The sequence below is a fragment of the Festucalex cinctus genome, chromosome 15 (genome assembly GCF_051991245.1).
Source record: "Festucalex cinctus isolate MCC-2025b chromosome 15, RoL_Fcin_1.0, whole genome shotgun sequence".
Taxonomy (NCBI): Eukaryota; Metazoa; Chordata; class Actinopteri; order Syngnathiformes; family Syngnathidae; genus Festucalex; species Festucalex cinctus.
The window spans coordinates 17,785,551-17,800,553 of NC_135425.1; positions in this window are offsets into that span (position 1 = coordinate 17,785,551).

The window sequence follows — 15,003 nt, forward strand, 5'->3', positions numbered from 1 at the left end:
AAGAGGAATTCTTCCTCCTTTATTCTAGCAAGACACCTCGGCAGTTATGACGCATTTACTTACTTACCTGAACGGGAACATTTTCTTTCATCTCCGTTACGGGGGATCAGTGAGACACATCTCTAGTCATTTGAAGTACTGTTACCAGGGGACACGCTGCTGGGCCACCACACCGAGCTTATTTGATTTACTGAGTTTTATGTCAGCTGTGACAATCCACTCTATGCTTCATGTCTAGTTCCAAGTACAGGGACAGGAAATAAGAACATCGTAGTCCAATTCCTTCAAGCAATGACTGGCCCAATGCCTCTTTCTGTGATATAGGATTTTACTCTATGAGCAGGAGTCAGCAAATGTAACTCTCTCGCGGAACACAAAGACTACTTTGAGGAAAAACAAAAGATACGTTTAAAAAAATAAATAAAACGACTGGTGGTAAAATTAGTATGATAATTTTGAGTTAATTTAAAGTTCCTTTCACAACACTTTTTTCTTAACGCACGATTAATGACCACCCTTTACTTGGAGAGCAATTCCAGTTGCAACACAGCAGACATGTCCCCGTCAACATTTAGTAGGACTTAATTTACTGTATTTTCCACACTATAAGGCGCACCTGAAAGCCTTCAATTTTTTCAAAAGCTGACCATGCGCCTTATATATGGATCAACATTGAGCCGCAACAGGTCTCGCTGTCAAGACGCTATCGGTGACCCTGCACGATCGGTGATGCGCATACGCAGAAGATCCCGCCATCTTGGATCGCTAGCTAATACGAATACTTTACCTCAGAGAAAATAATAAAACAGCTGTTTATTCATTTTGGGAGTGAATGGAGTTGTCAGAAAGCTGGTTTGTAATCTATTAATAAAGTTTGACTGACCTATATGACCGTTTTGTTGACATTCCCTTTAGCGCAGCACCATCTAATGGATGCATAACGTAACCCCAGCCTCTACTGTAGTGCCTTATATATGGAAAAAGTTTTAAAATATGTCATTCATTGAAGGTGCACCTTATAATTCGGTGCGCCTTATAGTGCGGAAAATACGGTCATAATAATGCATATATTTGAGAGTGGGGTCAAGTTGTATTTTACAATTTACAATTTCTAATGGCAGGAAGTGACCTCAACAAAAATCAATAACACTCATTTTTTTTTACAGTACAGGACATCTTTTTAATTTCAACTCAGTTTTATGAATTATTATAAAATTACCGTATCAATGACTAAAATAATAATAATAATAATTATTAATTTATTTAAGTTTAATGTGAGTATTTAATAGTTTGGAATGCTTACAACAACCTCAGGAGCAGAAAACCGTATTCTTTCCGAGACTTCAGCAAAGTTTTTTCTTCACAGCATTTATTAGGCTACTGAAGAATTACAGTGTTGCAAATTCTATTTTGATGAAATTGCAATGCCACAGGGCTGCAAGGTCAGTTAGGCAATTAAAAGAAGCTGTTAGGGTGCTCCATCTCATTTCCATTTGTAACATAACACGCCCCATTTCACAGCCATCATGAACCTTCGGTGTCAATACTGTCTCCATATTCATAAATAAAAGTCTGGCACAGCATTTCTTGAGGCCATTTCCATTTTTGCTCTTGAAGGGAGGGGGGGTGATACTCTAAGGTCAGACTGCTCTCGAGCCTTGAGCCTCACTCCCTGACAGGTTTATTCAGACGAAGGGCCAAGGTGGGAGTGAAACGCTCTCAGTGCAAGCCAATTAGAGCTTGTTTATTTTTCTCAGCAGTCTAATAAATGTCACTTTCAAGTTTTAATGGCTTGGAAATAGAGCTTGATTAAAATGCAAGCCGGTGGTGTGACTTGGTATCAAATGCAGCCGCAGACGCCCTCATTGTGTAGAATAGCAAAGCATTGTTATGGGAGGTTATAATAATAATAGGAACATTTCTAACACCCCACTGACCTCAGTGTTCAACAGCCATGAGTTAGTGGAGAACAGAGCACCTGAAGGAGCTCTCATCCTGAAATATTTAGTCAAAGGCAGTGAACATTTCAACAACCATAACAAGGAATATTAAAGCCTGTTCGCATCCCTGGGTGCTAAATAGAAACACTTTCTCAAGGCCCTTGGCACCTGATCCAGAATGTAAGAGGCCCCATTTTTTAGGATGTGAAATAACTCCAGTGCAAAAATGTCAAACAGACTCTCATTGCAGCCTGAATGTAAAAACTTAACTATAATCATGACATGAAGTGTCTCCATATAAACCATCAGCATCCCATCCACGTTCCCACCCCTACCAAGTCTCATTAACGATAATGCCAAAGAGTCTGCAAATCGACGGAAGGCGGAGTGGCAGATGCAGCCACCATAACCTGGAGCTGAACACGGATTATAAGGGATGAAGTGGATTGTGGATTTGAGTAAATATCCCCAGTCTTTGCTGAACAGTCCTGTGCCTGTGTGGGTTGTGCTTCCTCCCACAATCCAAAAACATCCATTTGACCAGAGGTGGGCATTCCATCAGTACGGACGGACGCCCGTTTTGCTGACGAATGACGAGAATCGAGCATTGAGGGAAGTGGCTTTTCTTCCATCGGTGTAATCGTCACTAACCGTGTCAAGAACTGATGAACCTCTCAGCCTGTCACTGCCATTTTGTTGATGACTGTAGACTGACAAAATGCCCACCTGTGTATGTCGGTCCTAAAATAGTGATAGCAAAGTGATGATTTCATTCATTTCATTTTCATTTATTCATTTATTTCAGGCAAAAATCAACATGAACAATATATCAATTTTTCTAGTCATTTTTTTCTAAACCTAGCCTGAAAAGGAGTGGAAGGAAGGAAAACTTATTAAGTCCCACCCCCGATATCATTAGTATCAAAATGATATTGGGGGGGGGGGACTTAATAAGATGGAAGCGTGCTTAAAATAAAATGATGGACTGACACTGGAATGACGGGCCAGCAAAATTTTGTATTTTTCTGTACATGATTTAATATATGACACTCATCAAACTGTCGTTTTTTTTTTGTGTAACAGTACCATTGTTTTTGTAAGAAAATAGCCTCTACTTAAGATGTTGACTTTTTATTATCTTTGTATATCTGTGACATTTGCAAATGTCACTGTGAGCTAGAACATAATTATTTAGGAGATGATTGTCCGGCTTCTGACCGTGCTCCACAGTTCATTTTAATAATGTTGTGATCACCTTACATTGCAAAACTCCAAGTGAACAGAATTTATTTTTTTTTTGCCACATTCATCAGTATTGCTGTTCTCTACATTTTTTTAATTCACACTCCCCCACAAAAAAAAAAAAAAAAAAAAAAAAAGGAGGGGGACCATATTTCATGTTCATACTGAATGAAGTCAGCAGCAAGTGAATTGCATTGCATTTTTTATGTTTGTTGTTATGTTCATATATATATATATATATATGTGTGTGTGTGTGTGTATATAGCCATTTTAACACAAAATAAGAAGATAAGAAGCCAAACTGGAATGCTTGGTGTAGTACCGTGGTGAGAAGGCCCAATTACCAGTTTTCCCGCCCGAGCCCTGGGATGACTAACAACCCATGTTCAAAGATCACCAACAGAGATTTCACTGATAAAAGGACCAGACCAGATGCAGCATGTCGATAAAAAGTTGAGACTGACTTAAAGTTTAATCTTCAACTCTAAAATTCACCAGAAACATGCGGGGGGAAATAAGGCTCAGCACGGTCATTATATTGAGATAAAAGCCTCGTCCCACTAAATTGAATTGTTTCATTCCGTAATAGAAAAATCCTTTAAAAAAAAAAAAAAAAGTATCCCTACAACTAACTTCTGATGTACTATCTACGAAATGAAAACATTATATTGTACACTATACCGCAATGACCTTAAAGTCAGATTGGGGCTATGGCTGAACGCTTAATTAGGCAGTTAGTGTTGGCACGCTTAATAATAGAGATGGTGTAGATCCAATAGCAGGGGCAGACAATTTGCAGCGATTTCGGCAGCAAACCTCGCTTTGGCTGCCAAATGGCTTTCTATCCTGAAGAATGGAACGATTGGCTGCTACACAAAGCCAGCCACTGCAATATCACTATGTTAACTGCCCTCCCATCAGACCAGCCGATAGCTCTGATGGAGGAAAATGACAATTAAGATTTCTATTTATAAATCAGAATTATCTTAAAATGTCAATATTCCAATTTAACCATGCACCTAGAATTTTTTTTTTCTCTCAAGGCTGCATATCGAAAATCAAAGGATGAAAGGACCAGTTTGACATTCTGCAACAATAGTTGTTAAACAAGCTAAAACCAGTTCATCAATCACTTATTTATTGTTTATATATTATATTCTAAGTTATTTTTAAAAAGAGAGGCAAACCGTTGAGTATTTATATCTTTGAGTATTTTTCTTGTACAAATTACCAGGGGTGGGTATTCCGTCAGTACTGACAGATACCTGTTTTGTTGATGAATAATGAGGAACTTCAAAAAAAAAAAAAAAGATACTGACAGACCTCTCAGTCCGTCACTGACGGAATGCCAACCTCTGTCAGCCAGTCTTAAAATAGTGGTGATGATGTAATGACAGAAATGTGGTTGAAATAAAATTAAGGACTGATTTAGTTCGTCTTGGTAAAAAATGACGGACGAACGATGACGTAAGGGTGCCTGCCATGGGTGCTGGCAAATGTCGGACCAGCAAAATTCTGTAAATTGTCCACCTCTGAAAATTATTCATCTCATGTTTGTAACTTTCTTTCATAATTACTCTGAGATATCGAATCTCTCCACAAGGGTAAGTCCTTATAAAGAACTAGTACAGTATATTTCGTCTAAACACTCAATCAGACTTTTACACATTTTACCACTATTTTTATGAGATTCCTAATTGTCATTACTGTTTTTAGTAAAGGCTGGACTCGCTTCTAAAAATCCCGATTCACTAATTGTGCTGACGTCTGCAAACAAATTTTGGTTGAGTTCCTAACTTAATATGACGTATTTCCGGTGGGGGGGAAACAGATAGACCAGGGGTATCAAACATACGGCCCGCAGGTCGAATCAGGAGTGCAAAGGGGTTTAATCCGGCCCGCGAGATGATGTTTGTAAAGTAAAAAAAGAAATAAAATACAATTGTAAAGTCGGACTAATTAATCAGCCGTCCACAATCAAAACATAATAAATTTGTACGTTCACAAGCAGTCCTCAGATGAGCAATGCAACTTATACGGGGGAATGGTCCTGGATGTCATTATTTTACACACAACATAAAGTTACGGTTTGTTTAATTATTATTATTATTATTGTTATTTTAAATCATAGACAGACAAATGTGTTAAATATGCCACAAATTACACAAATACAAGTAGAAATGACAAGGATTAACATACTTATAATGTCATTAACTGCGCCACACAATGCATTCTGGGAATAACATATATATATGCAAAGCAGGTAGATTTAACACGTCCGGAACTCATACAGGCGCAAGTGATGCCGCATGCTATTCGCATTTGTGTTATTTCCCGGAACAATATGATGACAGTTGATCTCCGTAATTTAGGGCTGGCCCACAAATAGCAAAAATCTGGATATAATTGACGGCAATCGTTTTTAAGTTATATACCGTTATTTTACCGATGCGGCCCACTTGGTAATATATTTTCCTCCATGCGGCCCCTTGAGCTAACATGAGTTTGACACCCCTGACATAGGCTATTTCCTAGATATAAGTGACATTTGACCTAAATAGCAAATGGCTTATATGGCGCTTTATCTACCCCATACGGTGTCTTTTATTTACAAAGACCGATTAGCTTTTTTTTGTTTTTTTTGCTTGTTGCTTACACGCATAAAGCCACCATCATAGGTGTGTTTGACTCCAATAAGTTCATTATAAACTACAGCGATTTTGATGTGATTGGCTTGTTACAAACATCACATACAAGTCACATGTATCATTTTATAATCTGGACTTCACCATTGATTTGAGACCATCACGGAAAACTCTATGTTCATATATGAAGGCCAAAGTTTACAGGTAATGCTCTTAAAGTACCGATAAAAAAAAACAAATGCTAATAATACTATACAAAACTACTAAAAGTGTTTTTATTATACAATAATATTTTCCAATTTTCCCTCAGGCGAGCAAAAGTCTGTCTTCGAGTTCTCTATGAAACAGTATTCAGTGCTGTTATGTGTTGAATAGTTAGTGGTTAAGTATTGGTGTTCTCCACAGCCTGTGTCACTGTTATCTGAAGGGTCCCAGCGAGCCCCTCATGCTCAGCTCTCCAGGTCGCAGTAATGAGGGGGTATAATTACTGATCACACTTTGCAAATGGAACAGAAGGGGGATAGAGCCATCTCATAAAGCTAACATTCCCCCTACACGCGCACCCACACACGCATGCACACGCACTTCTACAACAAAAAAAACATGGAAAAAATCAAATGTTACAAAATCTCAGAGATAAAACTACAAGATTTTAAATCAAGATTGGGTAAGAGTGAATATCCACTTAAGTTATTTTGCAACTGCACTTGTTGGTGGTTTGATATTTTCCTTTTATTTTTTCCCAACCCTTTTTATATTCGATATTCAAATACTGTTGGCATCATCCTGAAAGTGAATATAATTGATGTCTGACAGATATAAATAGCATCTCCCTTGGGTTTATATGTGCTTTCTGCAGTCAAGTTGACAATTTACCATTAAAATGATAAACAGGGTCACAATGCTAAATCAGTATTAAGATGTTCTACCTGCTTTGGAATTGGCCATATGGAATTTAATTGGATTTAATTTTTGAAGAAAGTTGGGTGTGTTTTGATTAGGGTATGGTGTTCTCCTTGGCGTGTTTTTGACAGTTACATAATAGTTAAAGACATACTGCAACTGATGTCTCTGTTGTGCAATCTGTTATTGCTATTTAGATCGAATGTGGGACATTTTTGGCTGTAAAGCAGTTTGTTGCAAACATGTTTTAATGACAGCCACATACCAGAGGGCAAAATACATCAATGTCAAAAGGATTTTTGTGAAGCATATTCCTGTAATTAAATGTAATAGCCTTGAAATGTTCCGATAGTATGTGGAAACATACACTTTCAAACACAAAGGTTGTGGAAGCAGGCAGTCATCACACAGCAGGAAACGCTAATGGTGCAAAGCAGCGGCAGTCATTGTAGGCTCAATCTGTCACTTTTTTTCTTTCTTTTTTTTTTTTTCTTACTCAACGGAGTGTCCTGAGATTTTGTCCTAGTACATCCTAATGAGGGTTGTAATCATGCTACGCGCCGGACCAGACCATTCAACTAACGAAGACGAGTGTATGATGACAAACCAGACTTCTCAAAGCCTCCTCTGGGGCTCGGGTTGCAGTCTTAATCACAGAGCTCGACAACAGATCCCATGCTTGTCATTTCCGGGCTTTGAAGTACATCTAACTTTGCATTTCTGCTGGATTTTAGTCAGACCAATTATTTCACTGACATGAGATATTTCACAGCCGTTCAACCTAGAGGAGAGACCGGCAATGCCCACGGTACTTCTCCTGAAAGAAGCTCACTGTGCAAAGATGGCAAACACGCTCTCTTTTGTCTCATTATGACAAAAATCCACAAAATCTTCAGGCTGTATAGCTATATAATTACTGTATGTTGTAAATGTAACAGTCAACATCTGAACACATTAACGCTAACGTCATCATCAAGCTAGTTGTTGGTTTTGACATAATATGATGGTCTTATGCTGCATTCAAGGAAGGTCAGAGGTCGGATTTATCCCAGTTGGCTTTTCCCAGTTCCAACCTGAAAGTGTTTGAGGCGAGAGTAAACTAACAACCCAAATGGCGAATAGTGCTAAATTGTTTTGACTTTCCCCTATTCGTTTTCAATGGGACAGACATTGAGCTTTTTCTAGCATTCAGCTATTCAGCATTCCCACGCAATTTCTCTTGAAATTGCACGTTGTCTAGTTTCATTAGCATTCCATACAGTTCAGTAGTTTACTGTATAATTTGCATTCTGTCACGTACGTTGTTTTATGTGAATTTAAGTCAAATATTTACAAATGAAGAAAGCTATCTATTTTTATACTTGAGTAAATTGTGTTTTAGCATTCACGGTATGTGTTTCCATAGGGCAGCCATTGTAGAGAGGCGTCACATTGAAGTCAGTCGGTTAAGTCGTTGGTCCTTTTATTTTCCAACTTCACAAGTAGGATTTCCGAGTTCAAGGTGGCGTTCCCGTACTCACTTCCTGGTTTGAAGTCGGAAAAGTCAGACTTCCCACTTTCCTCGAATGCAGCATTAGTTTTCTTTGTAACAAGAAGGCTGTTGTCCGTACGCCGCCTTTTTTTCTTCAAACTCGGGCTAGTTGTCAGGGCTCTTTTTCCTTTAGTCAGCACTGTACATGAACTTTATCACATGTGTGTAATACAAACTAGAATATCCTTTTAAGTGATTTCAGCCATAGAGGTCACATTACAAACTATGAAGCGTCACACAAATATATCCATTGACCTGCACACATTCCAGCTAGTAAGCTTCACTCAGAATTACAAATGACGGAATAAGTGAACAGATTTTATTTATGGTTTAGTTCAGCTTAATATCCATGGAGCTAAATCAGGAAGTGACATGATTTTGGTGGGTGTAGCACCCTATAATGTAATAATTTCCTGAAAATATTATAATGTGAAAAATGGAATAAAATTTGCACTTAATCAAAAATGTGATAAAACCCAATCATATAATAATTTCACCAATAATGTAATTAAAAAAATATCCTGAATATTTTAATATTGTAATTACAATATTATATTAATATATTAATATATAATCTAATAATATAATATTATATTAATAAAATGGAGTGGCTTATTACATTATTTAATAACACTGACCCCTATTAAATCAATTCTGAAGCATTTCCATCCATCCATCCATTTTCTTGACCGCTTATTCCTCACAAGGGTCGCGGGGGCTGCTGGCGCCTATCTCAGCTGGCTCTGGGCAGTAGGCGGGGGACACCCTGGACTGGTTGCCAACCAATTCTGAAGCATTTCACTCCACAATTTTACCACACCATTTTTTGCTGTGAAGGATCCAACAGTCACTCCAACTACTCAAAACACTAAATTTAGAACCTTGGACTGAACACGAACATCTATATTACATCATCTGTCAAGTTTTACATTGTTAGTTTTGATATAAAAAGATCCACCTGAAACTGGAAAAATTCCCAACAAAGCAATAATGTATCACATTATCGGTGCAATGTTGTAAATGTTATTACAATCCCAGTCAGGATTGTTTTTTTTTGTTTTACTAAATTATTATTGAAATTATTACATTATTGTTATTAAATATTTTCAGGGAATTATTACATTATAGGGTGCTACAGGGTACTCAGTGAAAAAGTAAAAAAAACAAATCTGATTTTAAAATAGCCAAAGACTTTTGCAAAGCGCTTAATAAAAAGATGCAGCCATTTCCAGTTTTCAGAGGCACATCCTGTAGCGTTCCAAACAAATTTCAGTGTCTGCAAGTAAATGAGGCAACGGGGAAATGAAGCCTGCCAATAGCACTGCTGGAGTCACAGCTGTTCAAATGGAGAGGAGTGGGAAACAGTGTAGGCACTTATTATGATGCTGGGATACTCACTCTGATTACACATTGGTGGCTTTGTAATTACCACTCTCAACAAAGATTAAGTAGTTGCCTACTGCACCAAACCTAATAAACGGGCCAGAAAGGACACTGGAACTGCAATTAGTGGCGAACTTGAAGTCACAAAGGTTTTATGCGATTGGGCGAGGGTGTAAGGTAGCCCGATGCAGCAAAGGTGGTTTGACCCCGAGCGGTTTTTGATTGAGCGGACGCTCGAATCAGAGGTTCCCGCTGTGCCCCTTGCAGGCACGCAAGCGTCTTCATCACTTCTCCGTAGGCCAGGGCATCACTCTGCAGTGATGGATGAGCTGGAGGCAGGGGGTAAACAGGAACAGGGGTGACAAAACCATGTGTCCCATCAGCACACAGCTGGCCGGGGCAGAGGAACAGGAGAAAGGGGTAGGACGAGGGCGGGGGCGTCTTATAGAGGTCTGCTGCTTTGGGCCAAATACTCAATTAGCTGATCTGACAAAGTGCTCTGTCTCTTTCTGTCTTCATTATGTATAGCGTTGTACAGTGTTTGTCCTCAACATACAAGTGCAGGTGAAGCAGAAAGCAGCGCAGGCGTTGTCATCAAGGTTAAATGAGGGACTCACTCAGCATCGGTAATATTTAATGAAATGAACGTTTATGAGAGAGAATTTTGCATTAAGGATATTTCTATCATGACTTTGACGATTGGCAATTTACTTGCTGTTCCTTCGGGCAGGGATGACCAACATGTTTAAATGGTTCACTGGCTGAAAGTGATTTTTTTTTTTCAGATTAAATTCTAGAATTCGGATTTCTATTCCAAAGCTATTTCAGTCATAGCCATGATTATTAAATGTGCCAGCTGCACAATACACTTTCCAGGTCAGGGTGTGTTATTGCGGCCTATGCTGTATATTTCTTCGAATTACCATCTCAAGCACTACCGCCACCTACAGTTTTTAATGGAAGTCTTCACTTTTTTTCTTCTTTTTTTTTTGCACTGTTTTGAAACTTACCGTAGCAGTAATTGGCACTGCCATATCTTCATCTTCAGAGAAAGAACAAAAAAAAAAAACGACAAGAGAAACTCTGCATTCCTATAATAACACATGCCCTCATTTTGGTTTGAGGAAAATCTTAGCAAAGGATTCTCGTTACGGGGCTTTTTTTGTTGAGAGCATCACTCATCATCAAGAGTAAACTCGTCGTGCATGGATGACTGCATAGATCATCACACAGCAAAAGAGGAACTGCATTTCATTACTGGATCTACCTGCATGTTAGGTTCAAACTGGGGTGACTTGACTGGGGTCACAAACGCATGGTAATATAAGGTCTGAGATTTCCCACGCAAACACAACAACACATTTTGACTTCTGGAAGCTATTGTCATTAATTTATATAAAACAAGAAATTATATATATATATATATATATATATATATATATATATATATATATATATATATATATATATATATATATATGTGTGTGTGTGTGTGTGTGTGCTAAATGTATATTAAAATATTTTGTTTCTCTTTTTTTCACACAAAAAAGTGACAAAAAATGATACATTAAAAGAAATGTGGCTGTATCTTTTAATCATTGAGACGGTAATTTTATAATAATTCATTAAATAGAGTTAAAATTAATAAGATGTACTGTATGGTAATAAACAAGTGTGATATTGCTTTGTGTTGAGGTCATTTTTCTGCCACTAGACGGCATAATTGCATTTGTAAGACGGTGACAGCTCAGTGCATTTTCTTTTCATATTATTGCAAGAGCGATCTAATTCTGCACATTTTTTTTAAATTGTAGAATACAATTTGACCCCAGTTACAAATATATGATTATTAAATTACTGCTGTGTTGCAACTGGAATTCCCCCAGTACGGTCATTAATCGCACAGTAAAAAAAAACCATATAATTGTGGCGTTAAAGGAACTTTGAATTAACTCAAAATGAACACACCAATTTTGACACCCCTAATATATATACATATATATATATATATATATATATATATATATATATATATATATATATATATATATATATATATATATATATATATATATATATATATATATATATATATACCAAACCAACTCAAACATGACGATAATCTGACCAATTGAAAAGAGTTGCTTGTCCTCTGTGTCACACCAATGTCCACTGAGATGTAAAAAATTGAACACAGTCTCACCTAAATAATATAACATATTGATTGGCCCGAAGGAAGGTTATTCCTTTATGTATTTGTCCAGACTCGACCTTGTTGTGTGACTAAGCTTCTTGCCAAAACACCAGTCAGGCACTGTTGCTTTAACTCTACATCATGCAGCATCAGCAACTTATTATAACTTTCCCACAGATTCATATTAAGCTTTTGGTACTGAACAGAACTTACAGGGAAAAATTGCTTTTGATTTAGCCACTTTGTGATACCGGCAAATAAAATGTTTTAACACGGTGCAATCTTTAGAAAATGGGCATAATTAAGAGCAATGTTCTTCCATGTTTCTGAAGGGAAAAGGTGCATAGTGTTTTCTTTCCATCTATTCAACACACCACTAGCCGACTAGCCTACTGAAAAAATCATGTCTTAGAATGCAGGTTAAGTCTTTTCAATTTACTTGTTCTAAAAAGCTAATATTCGAATTGCGTGCTTCATTATGCTTGGTATTTCTGCCAAAGATAAAGTTTTGCAAATTCCTGCCCCATAGAATCAAGCAATGACCTATATGTCCCCCATTTCCAATTACTCTTTTATCATCTGCCTTTAATTTTCCAAGATCAGTTCACTGTTCAAACAGCATCTGCCGAGTAAACCTTATAGCTCCTCAAGGCTGAGACTGACTCGTAATTATCTATCCCGCTATATGTAGAGAAACAAAATTAGAAAATCCACTCTGAATTAGAAAGGGTTTGATTCAATGCCTCTACTTTTAAGAGGGGAATGGCTGTTGAGTTAATATAAGTTCAAATTTGACACATGGATAATTTGGTGGAAACCTTTTAATTTGATTTCAAGATGCACAGTAGTTACTAAATTTCAGAAAATCAACTATAATTACAGCAGCAATTAAATGGGGCCTCACACTGTTTTAACCTCCATGGTGGATCAACAAACTCGGACATTATGCTTGGCCCTCAACGTTGACATCAGCAAACCGCTCACCCGCACGACGCCATACATGCTGTTTGCCATCTGCCCAGTACAGTGAAAACGGGGATTAATTTGTGAAGAACACCTCTTCAATGTGCCAGGAAGCATCAAATGTGAACATTTGCCCACTGTCATCGGTTATAATGACAAACTGCAGTCAGGTCGAGACTCCAATAAGGATTATGAACATGCAGATGAGCTTCCCTTTGGTTGTGCAAACCGACCGTTGCAGTATTGTAGCTGTCCTGGTGGATGTTGCGGCCTGACTGATGGTCTTACAATACCCGGTGTAATTTAGCAGTGACGGAAGCATGGTTAAATTAACGATTACAGTTTGAAATAATGATGGGCGGACGATGACGGACGGGTGGCCGAGCCGCTGGCGAATGAAAGAATGGCAACATTTATTGACGCGCCCATCTCTGTGTATAATATTTTAACATAAATAAAGCTTTTGTGTAAATAGGAAAAAGTCTCGTGAAAAAGTGCTGTGTTTATATTTTTGTTCCGCATACATAATAGTATATTTTAGATGCCCCAAGAAGAGCTGGATGAAATGACTGGGGAGTGGGCAGTCTGGGCTTCTCTGCTTAGGCAGCTGACTCCGTGACCTGATGCTGAAGAAGATGGATGGATGGAAAGATGGGTAATATTTTATTTCACATGGAAAAAAAAAAGTGCATAGTGGCTGTTTTTCTTAAGATGGAAATGAGGCTACAGTCAAGCCGCTGGGGTACTATGAACATTTCCAAAAAGCCATCAGTTTAAAGCCTAAACCTCCAGGTGTTTGACAATGAAGCCACATTTTATATTTAACAAAAAAAAATACATAAAAAATACCTATGATATCCCTACAAAATCATTAATAATTGGATGAACAGCAGAGGATAACATTTTGTTCACCCAGAGCCCAGATCTGAATTTAATTGAAAAACTGTGAGGTGAGATAAGGAGTACACAAGGCGGTGCCCCCACTGTCTGACAGATTTGGAGCAAGAAATACAAGGGCAACATTGCCAAGGTGAGACGTGCCATGCTAGCAGACTCCTACTCATGAAGACCTAAATGCTGCTGAGAAATCAAAGCAGCTTCACAGAATCACGTCCTTTTTCGTCGGAGATGACAACATTTCCTTCTGATCAGTAAGGTATATCTATCTATTTCAGTCATCATTTTTTTTTCTGTAACTCGTGCTTTTCAAAGTCTCATTGATTTTCATATTCTGACGGCAGAGAGTCTAACATGTCCCGGGCTTATCTGTCTCTATGAACTCATCAGGCGGTCTATATGTCACACATTATGTCATCATCATCGCAGCACTGCCAATTGGTGTTTAACGTGTGTCACAACTGATATACCGCTGAAGTTTAGTCAACTCAACTCAACTCAACTCAACTTTATTTATAAAGCGCTTTAAGAACAGGCGTTGCTGTATACAAAGTGCATAAACATAAACATAAACATCAGTTTTGCAGTAAACAAGAACAAAGCAAACATTTTGAAGTATGAATACAGGTTTTTGTTTTGTTTTTTTACAAGTAAATACATTATACATCAGTGAACAAATAAGAAGTAGTGAATAAAGAGATAAATAAATACATAAATAAGTAGACTAAACCACAAAACAACCAAGAACAAGTCTCATGTTGCGCCAAAAGCCAAGGAATACAGATGTGTTTTAAGACGTCTTTTAAAAGAGGATAACGAGGGGGACTACCTAATATTTAGTGGTAGGTCGTTCCAAAGGGAGTGACCGGCAACAGCAAAGGCTCGATCTCCTCTAAGCCTCCGCTTAGCCCTCGGTACCTCCAATTGAGTCTGGTCTGCTGATCTGAGGCACCGGGCAGGTGTGTAGGGATGCAAGAGCTCGGCGAGATAAGGTGGGGCAAGACCATTGAGAGATTTGAAAACAAATAGAAGAATCTTAAAATGGATTCTAAATTTTACGGGCAGCCAGTGAAGAGAGGCCAGGATAGGGGTTTTGTGTTCCCTCTTCCGGGCACCAGTAAGGAGACGAGCAGCAGCATTTTTGGACAAGCTGGAGGCGCTGCAGGGAGGACTGGCTGATCACAAAATAAAGTGCATTACAATAATCCAGCTGAGATGTCAGACAAAAGGTCACGAATAAGTTAACTGATCTACTGTTGTCTGTTGTTTCAGCATTGTCATCTGAATGAAGACGATTTATTAAAA